The sequence below is a fragment of the Gigantopelta aegis genome, unplaced genomic scaffold, assembly GCF_016097555.1.
Source record: "Gigantopelta aegis isolate Gae_Host unplaced genomic scaffold, Gae_host_genome ctg5836_pilon_pilon, whole genome shotgun sequence".
Lineage (NCBI taxonomy): Eukaryota > Metazoa > Mollusca > Gastropoda > Neomphalida > Peltospiridae > Gigantopelta > Gigantopelta aegis.
In genome coordinates this window covers 1-20342 of record NW_024534668.1, presented here as the reverse complement: position 1 = coordinate 20342, position 20342 = coordinate 1, and the positions used below count along the sequence as shown (strand labels likewise).

Here is a 20342-nt window from a genome sequence, read left to right as displayed (position 1 = left end):
GTACCACCAGTGGGAAGTAAACAACCCACAAACTAAGGGTAAACATCAGCTACACCCTTCATCTAAAGGAACAAGAGGAGAATGATGAGACTTGGCAATACAGAATATTAGAGTGACTGTAGAATATAATGACTGCAGTAAACTGATGATAATGACAATCTTCTAATAATTTGCTACCTCAGTACTACTATATCACAGTGCAGAAATTAGGCAAGGGTTTTTTTTGGTGATTTTTTGTAATTTGAAAAACTGATGTCAAATTTTACTAAATTGCTCAAAATATCTTATAATTCACTAAATTTTCCCACTATACAAACTACTTTTCAAATAGAACACATTGTTGATCTGACCTTTTGTTTATCTTTGTCAATAAGTCCCTCTAGTTCTCTGTCTGGTGTCTTCTCAAACAGAGGACCTCTTGTAGTACACTGAATTGTCTCTCTGTGTTCAATAATCACACGAGTAAGAGTGGCCACACTTTCTTCACTCCCAGTAACTTCATACAATACATCAACTTGATCAGATGGTTGAAGTCCAGCTAAAAAGAAATATAAGTATTATTTATATAAATAGAAAAAAAAAAACAAAGCATACCTTCTTTCTCAATTTCTGTATTTTATTGATCACCTCTCTAGCCACACCCTCATCCAACATTTCCTGAGATGGAGTGACGTCCAAGAGTACTAGAAAATCTCGATCGGCATGAGCATGGTACTTGGACAGTGTAGCATCAACAAGATAGGATAACTATAACAAGCAATAAATACAGTAGTACATATTAGTATTGTGTACATGTAGGTCCTCTTGAGTTAAAAGATGACCTTCTACTGTAATTTCTCCGTTTCCTGAAACACTCTCAATTCAGCATCTTTGAGAGCTAAAACAAAGAATAGAAAGATATGACAAAAAATTATAATGATTAGAAGTTACCTTTAATGGCAGGGGCAATGTTCTTAAATTCTCCTTTGAATCTCTTTCCAAGTCTATCATTATCAGGTTCAGCTGTTAACTTGACGCCATATTGACTATCATCTTCAGCTAGAGTCAATTCTTTAACATTTACTCTTCTAACACATAATTTCTCATTGATAACACCTGCTGGCGACAAGCTGGATTACGATGTACTACTACTACTTCTGGAAGAGGAAACTAAAAAGGAACAATTTAAACAAATAGTGATTTTTTCTCATACTTTGACAGGGATGACTTTAAATTCCCTAATGTAGCGTCCCAAGTCAATGACTGACTGCATGTATGATACACTGTCTTCAATATCCTTGTTAATAAGATCTTCCCCTGCAAAACAAGATAAACAAGTTTAAAAAACCAAATGACTTGAGTAACACTTAGTGTGTGGATTGAATGTTTCCAGGAGTCAGCACTGGTTGCATGACAATGTGCAATCAGTTTCCTATCTGGAGGTTAAATTTAGGCCCAGCTTGGAAAGGACAATTCACCTTGTGTGAAGGTCCTTGTGGCAAACTAGGCCACACCTCCTACCCTCCCCTTTACCTAGGTTTGGGTAACATAATGTAGTGCAAACTGGCATTGGTGTCATCCAGTTTCCATGGTAACAGATGACGTAAATTTTGGAACATGGGTTCTGTGAGAAATGGTGTAAATGGAGCCATCATTCTAGCCATACAATAGAGAACAGTAAATAATGTCTCTAGAGATTGAATACACTCCTCTTGACCAAGTTCACCCTGGAGGGAGGAGAGAGGGAGGAGAGAGAGGAAGCAATGTTAAATTTAGCAATGGTATGTAGCAAGTAATATAATGTCAAATAAAATTGATTTGTTCCAGGAGTCAGCACTGGTTGCCATGGTAATATGCAATCAGTTTCCTATCTGGACATTTATATAGGGCCAAGTTTCAGTAGATAATTCTACTAACAATATAGCTAAGTTATGGACTATTACTAACTAGACAATAAAAAACTACTATTAGTCTTTATCAGTAGTAACCTTGATCCTTTTCCTGTTAAACCGGACATACCAGTTTGTCAACTGATCAATAATCGTACCAGTCGAGGTACAAACAGTATACAATCGATACACTACAAAATATCAAAATTAAAACATATAGATACAAGTTTATGTAATTCACTTTCATCTCTTCCTTGACAAAAGAGAATGAGAGATTGAGTAAATGAGAGAATCCAACAGTCCATTGTGTTAGTGGGAACAAAATTTTGATTGTGATGGAAAGCCCACACCCTCTTCCTATAATACAATCACATACAATCCTTTTTTTCTCCCTATACCTTCTCTAATCTAATAACATTTGAATGAGAAATCTGTATGCATTAAACCAAGGTAAGAACATCCTTCAAGATATCCTTGACGCATTTTCTTGAAACTTTAAGGGTTCGGCTCTCACAAACAGGAGAGTTAATAAGGTACAACCTGGTAATAACAATAATATAAACCAATAATCACACCCACTGCCACACCCACCTAAGAGCATCAGCACCCCAATTTGTTTACCACATCCACTGGATCAGGATAATTTTTGAGTCGTTTACTCATTTTTTGACCATTTCTAAATAAAAGAGGGCATTAAAAAGACACTTTATGAAAGGACTGTCTTACGCAGCAAGTTAGTATAATCCATTGATGATAAGATTCTTATAAGGAGGCTCATTAAATAGAGCGGTAGAGGACCACTAAAAGTGTATAAAACCATCCTCTTGTCTGATCAATACCTCAGCAATAAAGTCAGCCGGAAAGTTGTTCTCAAATGCTTTCTGTTCTCAAATGGATAATGACTTTGACCATATGGCATACTGAAAATCATGTGAAAGATCAGGTGACAATCATGTGATATCAAAACATACCTGCCACTTTCAAACCAGCAGTCAAAGACTTCAGGTACTCTTCGCAGAACTCCTTTCCTCGGACAGAAGGGATAGTTAGGTCATCAACGCTACAAGAAAAAAATGATAACTAAACGAGGGGTAGACAACTTACTTCTCGATGAAGATCACTAACTCTTTTTCCAGTTAATCTCTCCAGTTCATCAATACTTCCACGCAACAACCATAGAAATCATATAACATTCACATGACAAAACACACAATTTAAAACACACTCTTCAAAGTCATCAGAGACCAGAGAGGGATGGGTGTTCCCCAGTACCTATTTCTAGAAATAGCCCAATCTCGAGCATCTTTTAACCAATTATGAACCTTTTGTCTTTACAAACTCAGGCACCCTATAACATTTGATATTATAGTGCAATATCAGTAGTCACTTACCAGTAACATTTCTGATTGTTATGTAGCAACTCTCTCTAGAGTTTCTACTCTACACAAACCAAGAGGGGACAGCTTTATAGATCAATGGAGTCTCTGATCTATGGTAGCATGTAAAATAGACCTGATATAATACATCAGTTGTACTCCAACAGAAAGGGTAGCTATGTTTGATAGTACCTTGATGAACTAAACGACCATTAGCCTTCAACATTTTAGTAATATTCTTATCAGCATCCTAATATTGAATATAAAGTTACAACTATAATTACACATACAGTTAGTAAGATAATGTTGTAATTACATTACATTAAATGCAATGATACACATGTGTGACATAACTAATATAGAAAAATGGATTATTTAAAGCATTGCATAGTAATAGTAGAAATCATTTATAACAAAAGATTTAATATACTACTCTCTCTTACTTTACATATTGTCCACTAAAGTCAGCCACTTCAGGTGTTAAAACGTCCTGATGCATCAACAGGACATACAACAGCTTCTCCTTTCTTGAACACTTCATAATGAAGACAGACTCGAAAATCATCTTCACCAAACCCAGGAGCTTGATGAACAATACCAGTACCACTCTCAGCAGTAAATATGTATCCCTTAAGAGATCAGTACAATTAGTTATACAATCACAGATATATTTAATCCCTTACATTAACACTCTAAAAGCTCCTGATCAGGTTCTGTTGATTTCATGTGCTCAAAATAAGGGAAGAGCGGCTTGTATTTCTTTCCTTCAAGGACTAGCCCAGTCATTTTGTCCAGTACAGTATACTCCTCTGGTTCTTGAACAATGCATCAAGACGATCTTCTAACATAATATAGACACTGTCAGTAGATGGTCTAGAGAAAATAGAAAGAAAAACTGAAAAAAGGTCTGCAATTACAGTGTTATGTACAAAGTATACTCTGGACTGACCTTTGACCTTGACATAGGTAAAGTCAGGGGTGGACACAGAGACCTAGATTGCTAGGGAGAGTCCAGGGAGTCGTGGTCCAGCTATCATACTGACAGAGGGGGTCCTCATCAAGGGGGAAATGACAATAACTAGAAAGAAACAAATAATGACTTACCATTAGTAGCTACAGGATATATATAAATGCCATAGAAAAGCAAGTGTTATGTGTGCTTGTTAAGTACATGTCATTCACATTTAACTTACTGGCTGGGTCATTGACATCTTTGTAATTTGGTCCAGCTCAAAGTTAGAAAGAGGAGTATGACAGCCTGGTGAAAATGGCATAACTTTATATCCTCTATACACTAATCCTTTATCGTACATCTGTCGGAATACCACACAAATAACAGGTTAATCTTATTAAACCAGTTTACAATAGGACTGACCAGATGCTCCCATGAACCAGGGATACATTGTCTTGTAGTCATTCTTAAAAATCAAATCCATGGGCCCATTCTAGTGACTATTTCATACATTTAACACAACCCCTATGATTATAATAATCATTAAACAACCTTACCTCCCATTGTTGTGAGTATCTCATAACAATCTTGGACACTCAGCATTGTACTTAGCCACACCCATTTAGCTACATCCTCTGGACCCTAATACAAGTACATATAACAGGTAAGATTATAGGAGCTCCCCTCAGACTCATTAAATCAGCAAAATAAACCTCCACAATTATATCAGGTAGTTAGTAGTCATCATAGGGAGGAGCTTGTTGCTATGGAAACCATATACCTTGATTCCTAGAGTTTTGTCAATTTCATATTCCACTGGTAGACCATGACAATCCCAGCCAAACCTTCGTTCAACAAAAAATCCACTCTGGTGAGCATATCTTGTAACGACATCTATAAAAATACAGGTCTAGTATTACTAATTTATAGGAAAGTTTGATTACTTAATAGTTCCTGCTAAAATATGACCATAGTGAGGTAGACCAGTGGCAAATGGAGGTCCATCATAAAAAGTATATCTAGGCCTGTCTTTAGACTGTTTTAACGATGTTTGGAAAGCATCTAGCTTTTTCCATAGCTCTAGAATGGTTTTCTTCTTCTTTTGGGAAGTTATATTGATCTGTACTTTGGTCACACATCTCTACTAATTGTTTGTAGCAGATTGCAACATTAAAAGACCACACACCACGTGGAAAAACTGCGCATGCGCAGTACATAAGGGCTAACTGATTATAATATAGGTATTATTATGGTTATCTTCGCCATTTATGGTAATACAAAGGTGTAGGAAGCAAGGGTGGAACAGATTAATTAAACCTTGATTAATTATCTTTAAGTGAAAAATTTTCCACTGAATAGGCATGAGCACAAGTATAGCATAACACAACATTTCTTCATCTTCAACCAAGACCATTTACTAAACCACAAAACTTGGAAGCTTCTCTTACAAACCACTTTTCCCCCAAATTCCCTTTTTGGAAATGGGAAAAATAAGAGGTTGGTGTGGTTGGTTAGGCAAAGATCTACACTATACCAGCGACTGCCATTGCATGCATGTGGCTTAGATTCAATGAAGTGAGAAGAAAGGAAGAACTAGAGTAGTTAAATAATTGTTATTCATTATTAATTATTAATAATGAATAATAATTAATAATAAACATCAGATGAAACTATTAAAACTATTATAGTTTATGAATATTAATAACTATGAAAAAAGTGTAGCGGCCATGGCTGTACTGTCGCTATATAGCTCTACGCCACTGTAATGAGAATGCTGCGATCTCTTTATTGATTTGTGCTACTGCAAAGTACTGTTCTTAAGCTAAGTATGATTCAATTGTATTTCTCATACTGATGTATATATATTATATTATTATAAGCATTTTAAAATTCAAGCGATATATATAGTAGTGGTCTGGAATGTAATTAAAAAAATGTGATACATTAGTATAGTTTAGTGGATGCTTGTGTAGGATTTTGCATGGATACCTATACTTCAGTGTTTCTTTAGGTATTTAATATACAAGTAATAAAAACATTTAAAAATGAAATCAATATATATAATATATATATATATATATATATATATATATATATAGCTGTTTGTAGTCTTTAATTAAAAAGTATACAATTAGTCAAGATATAATTTCTAATCTACTATGGTATACTGTAAAATGCATTACATGTTGTACAAATAATAACCTCCACATATTAATATACGTGATATCATGTATGACTGAGGCATGCTCTTTTAATATTTAAATTCAGGCAAGAGACTAAACAATAATTTTGTTGCTAATTGGATTGCATGCTGAGAAAATATAATGTCGTTGGTGCTATACTAGCTATCTCCTTGTTATGTGTCAGTAAAGTTACTGGGAACTTTTTACCAAACTCAGGTTAGTACTAAAGACAAAGATAATGTGATAGTTACTATGACAAAACTATCATCTCTTTTTAATTACGTCCAGTTTATCTACTACTATTATTGGACTAGTTGTACTAATTGGTATAATGTTGATTACAATAAATTATATGGTTAGATATTGTACTATTGGCTTCTTGTAGAACTTTTCTATCAAAAGTATGAAATATAATGAAATTATTATGTCTGTAACATAAGGGTTTAACTAGGTAAAAGGACCAGTATGTACTACCACTAAAGTTAAATATCAAACAGACAGTAGGTAAGTTACCATATTTCGGTTACCTCATACATATGCATTGTCTATCTATAGACCTGATGAAGGTATTGAAAGGAAGCCTATAATGACCATGATAGTGTCTATGATCATCTGGAGGACAGATACCTCTGAGGATATAGGTGTATTTTATAATAATGATTACTTTTATAATAATAATATAGTTGTATATTAGATTTTTAATGTGTGTATGGGTGAAAAATAGGATCCAACTTTTGTACTTGAAAATGCATCAGCACTGATACAATTCAGGCTAGCTCAGTCTAATCTTGTAAATTCAGGAGCTCAATGCTCATGAACTCATTCAGTATAAGATCAGTGCTAAACACAGATCTGTTGCAGATATATATATTATATATATATATATATTAGTCTTCAACTTATGTTGAGACACTGAAATTGATTCATTGTGAAAGGACTATGTATTGAATAACACCGCACCAGGGTTTCAGTAGGAATAGCGTATAATCAGCTAGTGTTCCGTAAGGGTTAATAATTTATGGCTATAGCGACCACAACCTCAAACACACAGTCAATGCCCGGTTACGTTCACACTGTTACTGTCTGTTACGATAAGAAAGTCAGTCTATCAGTACGATGATGCTTCAGTTGGAAAGAAGGAACACTCGTAGACTTCTGACAATAAGACAAAAGAAGGGAATAAAGTAGACAAGAATCTATTGAACCATATTAAAATATAGAAACTTCCTGGCTTAAATAAAAGTTTAGTCAAGGCTAAGTCTAAGCAAGAAGCTGCTAAGAGGCAAGGAAAAAGAAAGAGATAGTGGAAAGAACAACCAAGAAGAAAGGTAATGATCTTGCTTTATAAACAATATTTTGTTTCATATAGTCACTTAGACCTAGACAAGATAGTCAATCACCAACTCATCATTAAACAGTCACACCCACACCAACAAGAGAGAAAGTCAGCAAATACAAAGAGAGACAGTAACAATCAGTAAAGACTACCTGAAACAATACTACGACAAAGTTTCATGAAAGACAATGCCCACAACTATAATTCTCTTCCATTGGACGTCACCTCTCCTCCCTCGTTAGACCAAAGATAACTCCTCGCTCTGTATCTATGATTCTCATGTGGTGCTACTTGACCACACCCTGATACCTGGACTAGAAAGGACACAGAAATGACACAAAACCACATCCAAACAGTGTCACATCTCCACAGTTGAAACAAAGCCTGACCAAATCCTAAGGATGGAACTAATTTAAGGAAAGAAATATTACCATCTCTATCTCAAACTTCACCTCGAATGGCAGAAAGCTACCATCGTGGTACAGTAAAATCGTCCTGTCCAATCCAGCTATGAGAAGTAATATAGTATTGGTGGGGACAGCCAGAAATTAAGAGATGGCAGACAGAACCTTGTATGTTATAGAGTATATTGATATTGTAGTGTATTGAACTATTGGTATCTTTATTTAGCTTATCCTAGTAACCAGAGTTCATTTGATCACTCCAGAGTAGTAAATGAAGACAGAGGAGCTATAGATGGTGATAGAAGAAGAGATGGTGATGGAGTCAATGATAAGTACTCATTGGAGCCCAAGAGACATTGGAGGTAAACCGTTCTATTGATCTATTCATGAAAGAAAAAGAAGACGAGAAAAGATTGAAAGAATTAGCTTATCGGGTAGATGTGTTATGCTATTGATGTAATATGTGACTGATGGCTTGTTTTAATATAGGAGGAGTACGTTTGCAGATAGAAGAGAAGAAACGAAAAGCTGAGGAGGAACGTCTCTAAAAGGAAAGAGATGACAGACTAGAGGAGGAAGAGATTAGCCAAAGAAAGAGAAAGACTGATAGAGAGTTGAGCAAGAGAAAGAGAAACAGAGAATGAAAGAGGTATATATTTGTGTTAACTAGTAAGGTACAATGATTTCTTTATTAAGATTGAGGCATCTCGAAAAGTTGCCTTAATGCAGCAACGAATCAAGATGGCTGAACAAAGTGCTTTAGCTGCTAAAGAAAAGGAAAAGAAGGCCAAATTTCATCGAACATCTCAGAATGATCAAAATGATCAATCCCATAGATTAGCATACAAACCAGTGCTGATCAATACATTACAGAAGACTCTCTAACCAATCAACAAGAGCAATATATTCATGAGGAATCACACATTCTGTACCAGTTATACAATTTGACTTGAACTTTGTAGTCCTTCAATGCTCCAAGTACTAGAACCTCCACCATCAAACAATCTCTTTTAAAAAGTCCCAGACACATTAAACCATCTCAAGTAGAACATAAGAACTCCAGATCTATTTAAGAATTCATTTCTGGCTTCTGGTAGTCAGTCTCACTTTACTCCACTTCCCGAAGAACCCAATCATATGACTCATAAAAAAAGACCCAAACCCAGTTCTGGGAAGACAGCCTCAAGTCAGGACTAGTGAAGGAGACACGAAACACAACGAAGGAATGTAATGAGGAAACAAATTGAGAAGACCACTCAAAATAAAATCAGACAGCGAGTCAGAATGTCATGATAAATCCTCAGGAAGACCAAGAATAAAAACCTCATTGGAAAATAATAACAAGACCTTGTTACCTAATAGTGTGGCAAGGTCAAAGGTCAATCCTAAGCAAGCAACCTGCTGCTCGAACCCTTAAAAATCAAAGTTTAAATAGAAGTGTTTCGAATGAGAATACCCAATCCACTTCATCACCTGATTGTCACATCACACATGACACAGCTCCAGCAAAGCAAGTTAAACCAGTTCTCAAAGACAACCCCTCCACCACCTCCACCGTCATCACCTCCTGTTCCTGCTGTGCTAGGCGACTAGCTCAAGGTCAACAAACTAATATTAATGATATTCATAGCTCTGGTATGATGGTGGTTATTTCCCAAATGATCAACATGAGGACTGAGTCTAGTGACCACTTACCATCATTATCAATCCTTCCAGTACATCATAATTCAATAGTACAGAGTTCACCACCAAAGACTACTGTACCTAAAACTACCACAAATCATGGACAATAACACTGTTACTATTACTAAGCCAGCTACTCAAATTGTGTCTCAAATTGAAAGGGCACCAAGTTTGTTCCCCTGATAACCAACCTCTTAATGAGCAGGAGATGAGCTCATTTAGAGCACAAAATGTTTGTCATTTACCTCCAATACATGAAATAAGATCAAGGGAAGAGAAAAGAGTAAGAAATGTTAATACTATAAAAGTTACTTGTATTTTGTTATATTATAGATCTCTGAAAGAGAGCATGATTCGATATCTAATGATCAACAAAAACTATTAAACTCTCTTTAAAAACTAAAACAGGTTAGACTTATTGAGCTCAATATAATTATTATTAGAATGAAATATTAAGACTGTTTTGTAATAATTGTAATATTTGTTGATAAAATAATAATTCACTGTCCATCTCTTATATACAGAGTATTGCAAACTCATACACATGATGTAGACTGTAAAAATAAAGAACATCTTATGGAGAAGAGCACATAATTTTACTATTATGAACCTTATCATGTGACCTATTAGTCTCATAATATATAACACTCACAATTTTGTTTATAAATCCTTCTATTTAATTTTTAATTAGCATTAATTACACATTTTGGTTTCTTCTGTATAATAATAATTATTAATTATGAGAACATTGTGTGTTCCATAATATGTGGATCACCAATCATTTTTTGTAAATCACTACATAATAATATTATATATATAAAGGAATGTAAGAAACATGCTGATAGCAAGTATGAAAGTACATAACAAACACTTCTATTAAAATACACTACATTACAATACACTTAAGATACAAAAATATATCTATAAGGATGACCCTATCGTAATCCATTTTAATAATGTTTGCTAGTGCTTAATGAAAAAGATTCATCCTGCATTGCATCATAATTATTTTATTAAATATTTATTGTACTAATAAATGTTAATAGTATAATGCTATAGTAATTGGTAGTAGTGTACCTAATGTTTGTCATGTATATATTCTAACATCACTACATGCAGAGCTAGTGTAGATAATAGTAGTCCACGTAATAAAATGTTTTAACAGTGCAATGGAAAGATATAGCAAAATAATGTATGGTGGTTGTAATGGTGACCCAAACAGCTTTACAAACAATGTCTAAAACAATTTAGTAAGTGATGTAGACATTATTGTAAAGTCAATGAAATTGATATTACAGATCAGTGTTGAAATTGAAGTTGCAATTCTTAAAATGTAAATAACTTTTATTTGATTCATCTCTTACTGGATAATACAATAGAATGTTTTATATTTGTAATTATGTGCTCTTCATGTCAAGATCTTTATCACAGGTACTGGATCCTGCTTCATGTGATCAAGTGTGGGAAGTGATTGAGAAGGTGAAAGATGGGGAGAAGTGTGATCTTAACTATTCATGCTATGAAAGAAGCTGATCATTTGTGTACACATATTGGTAAATAAAGAGAGTTGATATTGTAGTTGTGTTATTTGTCTTTCTGTCTCAGGTATATGAATTATGCCTGTCTACATTGTCTGGATCTCAGACTCATTTGAAGACCAAATTTGGTGTGGATATCAATTGAAGTTTCATTATAGTCCTGGTAAAGTAGGAGATGTGGAAGAGCAGATCAATAACACATTTAGATACTTACAATAATACCTACTGTCTCTATGTCAACTTAGATTATTGTACATATCAAATGGAGAAAGAAGATGTAGTTGTGAGTGAATTGTTTGAACTGTTAGGACTCAGTCCAAGACCAGATTGGGATTGTAGATTGGGGAATCAAAATGAGCACTCTTGAAGATGGTAAACAATGTAGTCATTAATTTACTTGTTTATTGACTTTCTATTTTAGTATTTCTAAAATAGTCAAGAACAATGCTGATAAACAGAATTCAACTTGAGTCTTCTTACTGTACAGTCTAGATCCCATGTCAAATATTATAGATCTAAACCTACAGAATGCTTTAATTGAATATCTCTAATATAATATATTGTGTGTAGTACTGATGTAATGAATTAACAGTGTGTGAATGGTAAACATTTATCTAGACTGATGTAGGTGTATATCATCAGTGTGATATTTATACTGTGTAGATATAAGAGTATAGATGATCAGGGGAATATCGGTATCAGTGAGAAGTGTTCTGTTAAGTTACATTGTAAGACAATGTCTGTACTACTACTGGCTACTATCTTCTTGTTATGTGTGAGTGAAGTTATTAGTAACTGTCCACCAAACTCAGGTAAGTGAATTGATAGTATATCATTTATTGGACAATGTTCTAGGTATCTACCTGATGTTCAATGGAGATTGTTATCCTAATGGCTCCTACATTAATCATATTTACATCACAGTAGGTCAAACTAACTATTCACCTCTCCAGTGTGCATTACCTAATTCTACTTTGTCTGGAGGAGAGTGGGTCTATCCTAATGGACAACCTGTCAACTGTAACAGTAATAGTAACAGTGATCCTCTCCGCTGTACCATTTCCAATAATCCTACTAGCATCGCCGTAAATAGACCTAGTGGAAACCAACAATTTTATGAAGTCAGTATAGGTGGTGATATGTTTAAGTGTTGTATACCCAGTAATTGTTTGATCCTACTACCAACATTCATCACTGTTCATATATTCAGTAAGTTATATCTCATTGTACTAGTACACACTGTCATTTGTTACTGATCTACTATAGGACATGTAGAGATCATAGACTTTAGTGTATTGAACTTCCTTCTAGTATGACAGTTTTCCACAACAATACAGACTTCATTGTGTATTTAGTGGATGGTATAACAATTTTGAGTGGTATTATAACAAGACTGAATACAGTGTGGATCACCGCAAAATGGATACAGTTGTAATATTGGTGGAGTACAAACCGTATATAGTGTAAACAGTACAAAGTTTCGTACATATACTGTTACTTGGTATGCAGAGAAGATCAATAGTGGAATATTTAGTCAGTCAAACAATAATGGTGATCATGTACATAGGTGGTTACGTAAGAACTGTGGAGATTAAACGAAATCGTTATCTTACAGTAACTGGTAAGTACTTTTTACACTATTGTAGTTATGCTGGAAAATAAATTGGTCATTATAACTGATCCATTGACATTTTTTGTTGTATGCTTCACTACAAAATACATTGAAGAATATACATGAACTCCATAGAGACAGTTCTGATCCAACAGTAAAAAAAAATCGTCATAATTATCTTAATAATTAACAATAAACAATCAATTTCATGGCACATTAGTAATAAAAACAATATGTGTTTACTTTTTTGATCATAAAATCTGATGTATGTATAATCATAGAAAATTGATCAAATTAACTAATCAATTTTACTGTGATGTCATTTGTAATTCTCTCAGATCCAGGATTCACTCCCTCTCCTCCTACTCTGGTTAACAAGTCAGCTACCACTATCACTGTCAGTTGGACACCTGTTCCATCTGATGCTGATGGTTATATACTCAATGCCACTAGTGACACACACACTGTGACACAACAGGTAAAAGGAGGTAGTCAGAATGAGATTACACTGAAGGGACTGATACCAGCAACAACTTATAACATCACAGTCAGAGCCTATCAAGATATACTGGGACCTGCTAGTACAGTAATCAGTATACAAACATTATCAGGTATTCTAATATCCATCAAATATTGGTCATTATAACTTTAATTTTTTAGCAATTTCATCAATCAATTGGACATTTGTCTCATCCATTACTCAACTTCAAAACACTCAATATCATATTAATTGTATCACAACTACTTTCAATATTACTACTGATGTTTACTGGTTAGTGAATGGATTGATGAAGTACAAACTCAATGTATACATTAATTGATTTCTGATCTCCTCATATACATCAACACTACTGGTATATCCTGATCCACTGGGAGTGTTAGTTAATGTTACCTGTATAGCAATGTATAAGGGAGGTGAACTACAATGACACTGTGATATTACAAAGTATGTGAATTTAGTTGTTCATCTTCACTAGATTTACCCTTTTCTAGTTCCAGTGGCCCTCCATCTAATGTGATGACAAATATTTTAAATGAGAGTAGTATCAAAGTTAACTGGACTATGTCATCACAGACTAATGGATATGTGATGTCATTAACTCTACTACTGGAGTAGGTACCAACAAGATATTATCTACTAGAAAAAATGAAGTTGTAATCAATGAACTAACATTGAGTAGATATTATGAGATCAGTGTGTACTCATATAAAGATCTTCCTTCAATTAATAGTACACAAAGATTGTTAAGGTTTGATGGTGAATTAATATTTGTATAAACACAATATGACTTTATTTAATTTTCTAGTTCCTGCACAAGTAACTAGTCTGTCAATCACAACACTATTATTACAGTGAATTGGACTATGTCCAGTAGAGAAAGTTGGTAACTATGTAACATACTACAACATTTCTTATAGTTCATCTTGTCTTGAGTTATCATCAGTTAATGTTACATTGATCTCTGTTACCTTCTCATCAGTTCACTACAACATTCAGTTATACATTAAGAGAATCGTTCAGTGGTATGAAATATACCATCACAGTGAGAGCTGGTAATATACTAGGAGAGTCTAGTCCAGTGATGATATTAGGTGAAACAGACCCAACATCAAGTAATTTACATGATAATATGGCTGGTTTAATGTGACAATAATTCACAGGTCCAGGAGGATCACCTACATCAATTATGGTTTTTCCATTAAATAAGACATCAAATAAAATCACATGGGAAGAGATTGATTGTCATCTACGCAATGGTAGAATCATTAACTATATTGTGATTCATTAGTAACAATAGTATCACATACAATCTCACGAGTACTGAGAGATATATCATTGTGAATGATCTAGTATTTGATAATGTATATAACATGAGTGTAGTGGTGTGAACTCTATTGGAAGAGGTCCTTTCAATGATCCTATTGAAGTACAGATTGGAACTGGTAAGTACATTGTCAGTTCTAGTGAACAACAATTATACTTTGTACTCAGTTCCTGGTCCAGTTAGTACACTATCCAATTTTATGTTACTACATGGGCTGTTATCTCATGGAGTGTACCTAGTTATATTCCTGTAGACTATTCTATTATCACATATGAGATAGGGTACACACTCATCAGTCTAATGATAGTTGTTCTCCTAGTGATGAGTTAATCCAATGATAAAAGCCAATACAAGTAGTATAAATGTGAATATAAGTGATCTGATAGGTAACACCTGTTATCTGTTTGGTGTACGTGGCTACACTGTTAATGGTTATGGACTATGGACAGTAATTGGTAATCAAACAATATCTGAACAAGAACCAACAGGTACTGAGTTGTAAAATGAATGAATTAACATTATCATAATATTTTTATAATGTTAAATAATTAATCTATTATAGTCAATCATCTACTACTTTTATTATTATTGGAACTTGGTGTATAACTGGTATAATGTTTGTAGTAGTGATTGGTTGTACTATTGGTAATGTCCTACAATTTTCTCTATATCAAACAGTAATGTACATAGAATATAACCATTGGAGGAAAAATTTCCTTTTTTATAGACACAAAATGTCTATGCTCCTACCTCTAATGATACCATGATGATTAATGATGAGTACCTATCAACAGAGATAATATTAAAATGAAAGTCTGTGAATCTTATGCTCATCATATGCTGTCTAGGCCAGCTGAACTGAAATCTGAATATGATTACATCTGAACTGATATTAATATCTATATACTAGTGTATGTGATATGAACATGTAATATGAATTACTATAAATACATGTCATAACTTTTTAAAAAAATATAATTGAGTGTATTTTTTAGTATTGAAATTCTTTTTGTTACTGTTATGACAACATCAATGGAATATACAAAAATACTGTCTTAATAAATGTCATATAATTATGCTATAAGGAAAAAATAAACAGTTTATATTAAATGTACTATAATTATATTAACATGATGTGACTACATGATGAGGGTATACATTAAATTATTACCAAGTAGGCAATGTACTTTGAATATTGGACAATGAATATTTATAGGAACTAACGGATGATAGACATGATTAGTCTATTTTTGTCAGTTATAGGAGAAGGTAACACAACTGCTAACTACACTATAAAAACTAAGCAGCATGTCACAAAGTCACTGTATACCAAACTTGCAAAAGTGAGACATTTTCAAATTAGAAGAACTGGCCCAGTGAGAGACAGTCTGAATCTCAAGACCATTTACTTACACACTTAATATTTAGGGTTTAGAGATTAGGGACCAGTATTAAAATATCTGATCTTGAACAGACGTACAAGAAGGCTTTTCCATAAGAAGTAGTAAAACCAATCAAATAATTAATACTAAACCAAAAACACAGCTGTGTACTATGATTATATCAGTATTGCTAATATTAATGCAAGATATATTGATATTGTATATAACAACTTTAGTTCAGTCAAAGTCATTGACTATTACTACTAATGATCATTTCATTACTATCTCCCATCATCATACATCTTTATTAATAAGGTTGCCTTTAAATAACGTGACTGTTGATGTTACATAGTCACTATTGATTCATGTAATGATCATAAAATTAGATCTATTGTGACACAGCCCAGCAATACACCTATTTTTGATGATGTGACAAGATCCTCCAGGTGGTAGAATTAATGATATCATGATTAAAATTGTAGACTATAGCCACAAAAAAGACAATAATAGGTTTGCAGTCACTCTTCTCATAAACAAGGATTACATTAATGCTTTGTCCATAAATGTATCATACTTCATGTCAAGATGGAGGCTGATCATTGATATATCATTATTCAATACAATGATGTTAAAAAATAGTTAATGCAATTATAAATACAACAAATAAATCAGCCCTGTATGAATGTATTATAAAATAACATTATATGTAATCAATTACATGTATTTGCTTATTGTAGTACGTGATATTTTGTTTATTATATATATTCATCAGTACATTGATTTTGATCATCATTAATTCCTCTATAATTATATGACTGATGAATATTGTAGGCCTCACAGAGATTTAGTTCAATATTTTCATTAGATCTACTAATGATAAGAACTATCATAATAATAAGTAGTCTGGATCTTTTTAGCCTGCTGTTATTTGATGTTGGGTTTCAGTGCCAGTAGTAGCTATTGATCTTTTGAGCCTATAATAATTATTGTGATATATTTAGATATAATTAGATATTGTTATTATACCTTCTAATATATCAAATCAAGAGTATTATAACCACACAGTTATTGTTGTTATAATTATTAGTAAACCAATTGATATAAACTTGTTTATAATATCACTGTTGAATGAATTTTCTGATTAAAATGATACCAAAGTAATAGCATGTGTACTCTGACTAAACCATCTTTTGTTGAAAGTTTAGTAGTTGCATTGATATTCCATTGTCCTGGTACTGAAGGTTGTGTTATAATGTAAGGTCTTACAGCAAATATATAGCAAGTATTTTCATTGAGATTAGTACTTCAATAGTAATGGTTGTATATTATATAACTGATAATATCCAGCGGTAATGATGTTGTATTCACATCATTACATGATAGAGTACCTGTGTATACAGATTAAACCACTTCATAGATATAGATCAAGGTCAGTCCTGCCAATTAAGGGAGTGGCCCACGTTAACTGTACTGATAGTATATCTGGAAGTGGCAGTAAAATCATCTACTCTACCACTACTATGGGAAAGATTATACAATACACTTATTGTTTGTAGATATGATTACTTACAAGTGAAAACCAATAGACGTGTTGTACTATATGGACCAGTACCATTTATATTAATAACCAGCTATACTGATGATTGTATGTAACAAATGGTGTAGTCCATACAAAATATGACTTCTTGATCACTACTACTAATGTTTATTTCTCCACTATCTCCATTATCATTACTATAATATTGTATACTATAACTAGTGATATCTCCATTACGTTTGTGTACATTTCAATATCACTCCACCATATATGTATTGATGTTGTATTGACAATAGAGAACTGCCAGATTTGGTGAACCATAGGTACGGAACAGGAACACGTAGGTTAATTCTAAATCATTGATTTATATTATAACTTACATTTTCCATGTGGTTTAGTAGTATATTTTGTCCTCCTTCCAATTCCAACTGTATTATTAGCTTGTACTGTAATCAAGTACTCTAGACCAGGTAACAATCCAGTCAAATCAATACAGTACTAGTATATTATTAGTTATAAATATCATTCATTACACCATCACATAGTTGTATATATCTCTATATAACTATGATTATACTGTCAGTTGGTTGACTCCATGAAACAGATATAGATGGTAGTATTGAGAGGTTGAGATGTGAGAGAGAGGAACCTGTTGGGAAACTAAACACGAAGATGACACAACATATATATTGTCATCTCTTGTTTCATACCATCTAATAATACTGTGATAGATGTGCTGAGAGATGAAGGAAGATCTATGTAGCAAAGACATGATCTGATATGTCTGTCCTTGAGTGAGTCCATTTAATTCAGTTATAAAGGTGTTCCACCTCCCATCACTTCTATTGATCCTCCTGTATATTGGGACAACATAGCCATTAACTGTAGCTCCTAATGGTGACTGCCATTTGACTGAGATGATAGAAGATGATAAAATATTAACAGAGATACCAATAGGTGGACCATCAGGTACTAGAAAATAAGATGTTAATATAATTCTACTACTGTTGACTACTAACCTTGGAGTTGATATCTTCTAAAATGAGGTATTGCATTCACAATATGTATAAAGGTTCCGGATATATCTGTTGTCAAGATGTCATTAATAATAATGTATATTTATATTCTTCTTAGCTGCATCTAATACTTCTGACATTAATGTAGTATTATGAGGATTACTAGGAGTAATTTGTATTGCCATTAATATTCCACAATTATAGAGTCTGTTTTGTGACACGAAAGGTATAGGCATCAAGTTGAACTGTTGTTCTAAAATAGTTCGAGGAGACAAGAAGTTATGATTACGATCAGAGATACCACCTTATTACAGAGAAAGAGAGAGAGAGAAAATGTGTAATACTCAAGACATCATTTATATTACATACTAAACAATCTTGCAATAGTTGATCAGCAGCTCCTACTAATGTGAAATATCTCTAACTTTAATGGTATAATCTTTTTCAGGAATTATTCCTTCCACTATATAACTTGTCACAGTATTATTATTTATTTGTTTTATTATATTAACACCAATTGAAGTAATAGTGATAATATATCCATTGACATAGTACATTATAAGTCCATCTCACAATCTTATAGCAGTAAAAGCCCATTTTTAATTTCTTCATAACTAACACTAGGAATAGTATAGCAGCTAATAACGAAATAGTAGTAAGGATTGGCTCTAATACACAGGTTACTTACCCTCTGATAGAAGTTGTAGAAGTTACAGGTTGTTCATCTCAAATTTGTAGTACATTGAAGTTGATGATAAGTGAATGAAGTATCCGTTTGGGTCCCATGAAACTGGGATCTTATACTGGTATCTTTCATTTACCCAAATTTCTATAGTATGGGTACCATTTAAACTTTTTGACTTTACGTCGTTCAATTATGAAGCTAGAGTAAGTTTGTTGGTGGAAATTATGTTGTTTTGTACAATTAAGTTGAGGTATAACGTTAATGAAGAAATTCAACCACGAACAGCTCCTAAGGGGAGGGAGTTCAAAAGGAAAAAATTAAATTTACCCTTTACAAAGTACTGATAAAGAATCGATGTCACTTTCTGAATATTCTAGCTTAAACAATGATTGCAATCAACTGTACATTCCTTAGGCCATTATTAACCCATAGCTTAAAAATAACATTCCCTGCCCAGTTTGACATGAAGACCTTATTGTATCAAGGTCATGGTTGTTATTTGGTTGTATCCATTGTCCATTAGTGAAGTATACCTCTCTTAATAATTAACTCCTTTAGATGATTTCATCAATAAATGTTCATTAAAATAGTTATTGGAATAAAAATTTCCATTTTGGACAAATAGAATTAAAAATGAAAAAAAATAACCAAAATTAAGCTCTTACTACCAATTGGACACATTGGACCCACTCCGAAAGGAACAGAGCATACAATTTTACTAATTTAACTCCATGTTTCATATTTACACTAATACTCTTTTTATTAACACAAAATTTACAAAACTTTCTGACAAATTTTACTTACGCCCACAAGTTTAAATGAGGGGGTTTTATCCAATTTGTAACAATTTTTAAACATTAAAAAACCCTTTTATATTTTAGTATAGAAGGGAAAATAGTTGTTTACAAGGTATTATTTAATTTTTGTAAGTCAAACAAAAAAAA

The 20342-nt window shown here is 33.2% G+C and overlaps 1 pseudogene; it reads right to left on the bottom strand.

Moving 5' to 3' along the window:
- Positions 1-32: 32 nt before the first annotated feature.
- LOC121366465 lies at positions 33-5335 on the bottom strand (annotated as a pseudogene).
- Between the last annotated feature and the right edge of the window lie 15007 nt (positions 5336-20342).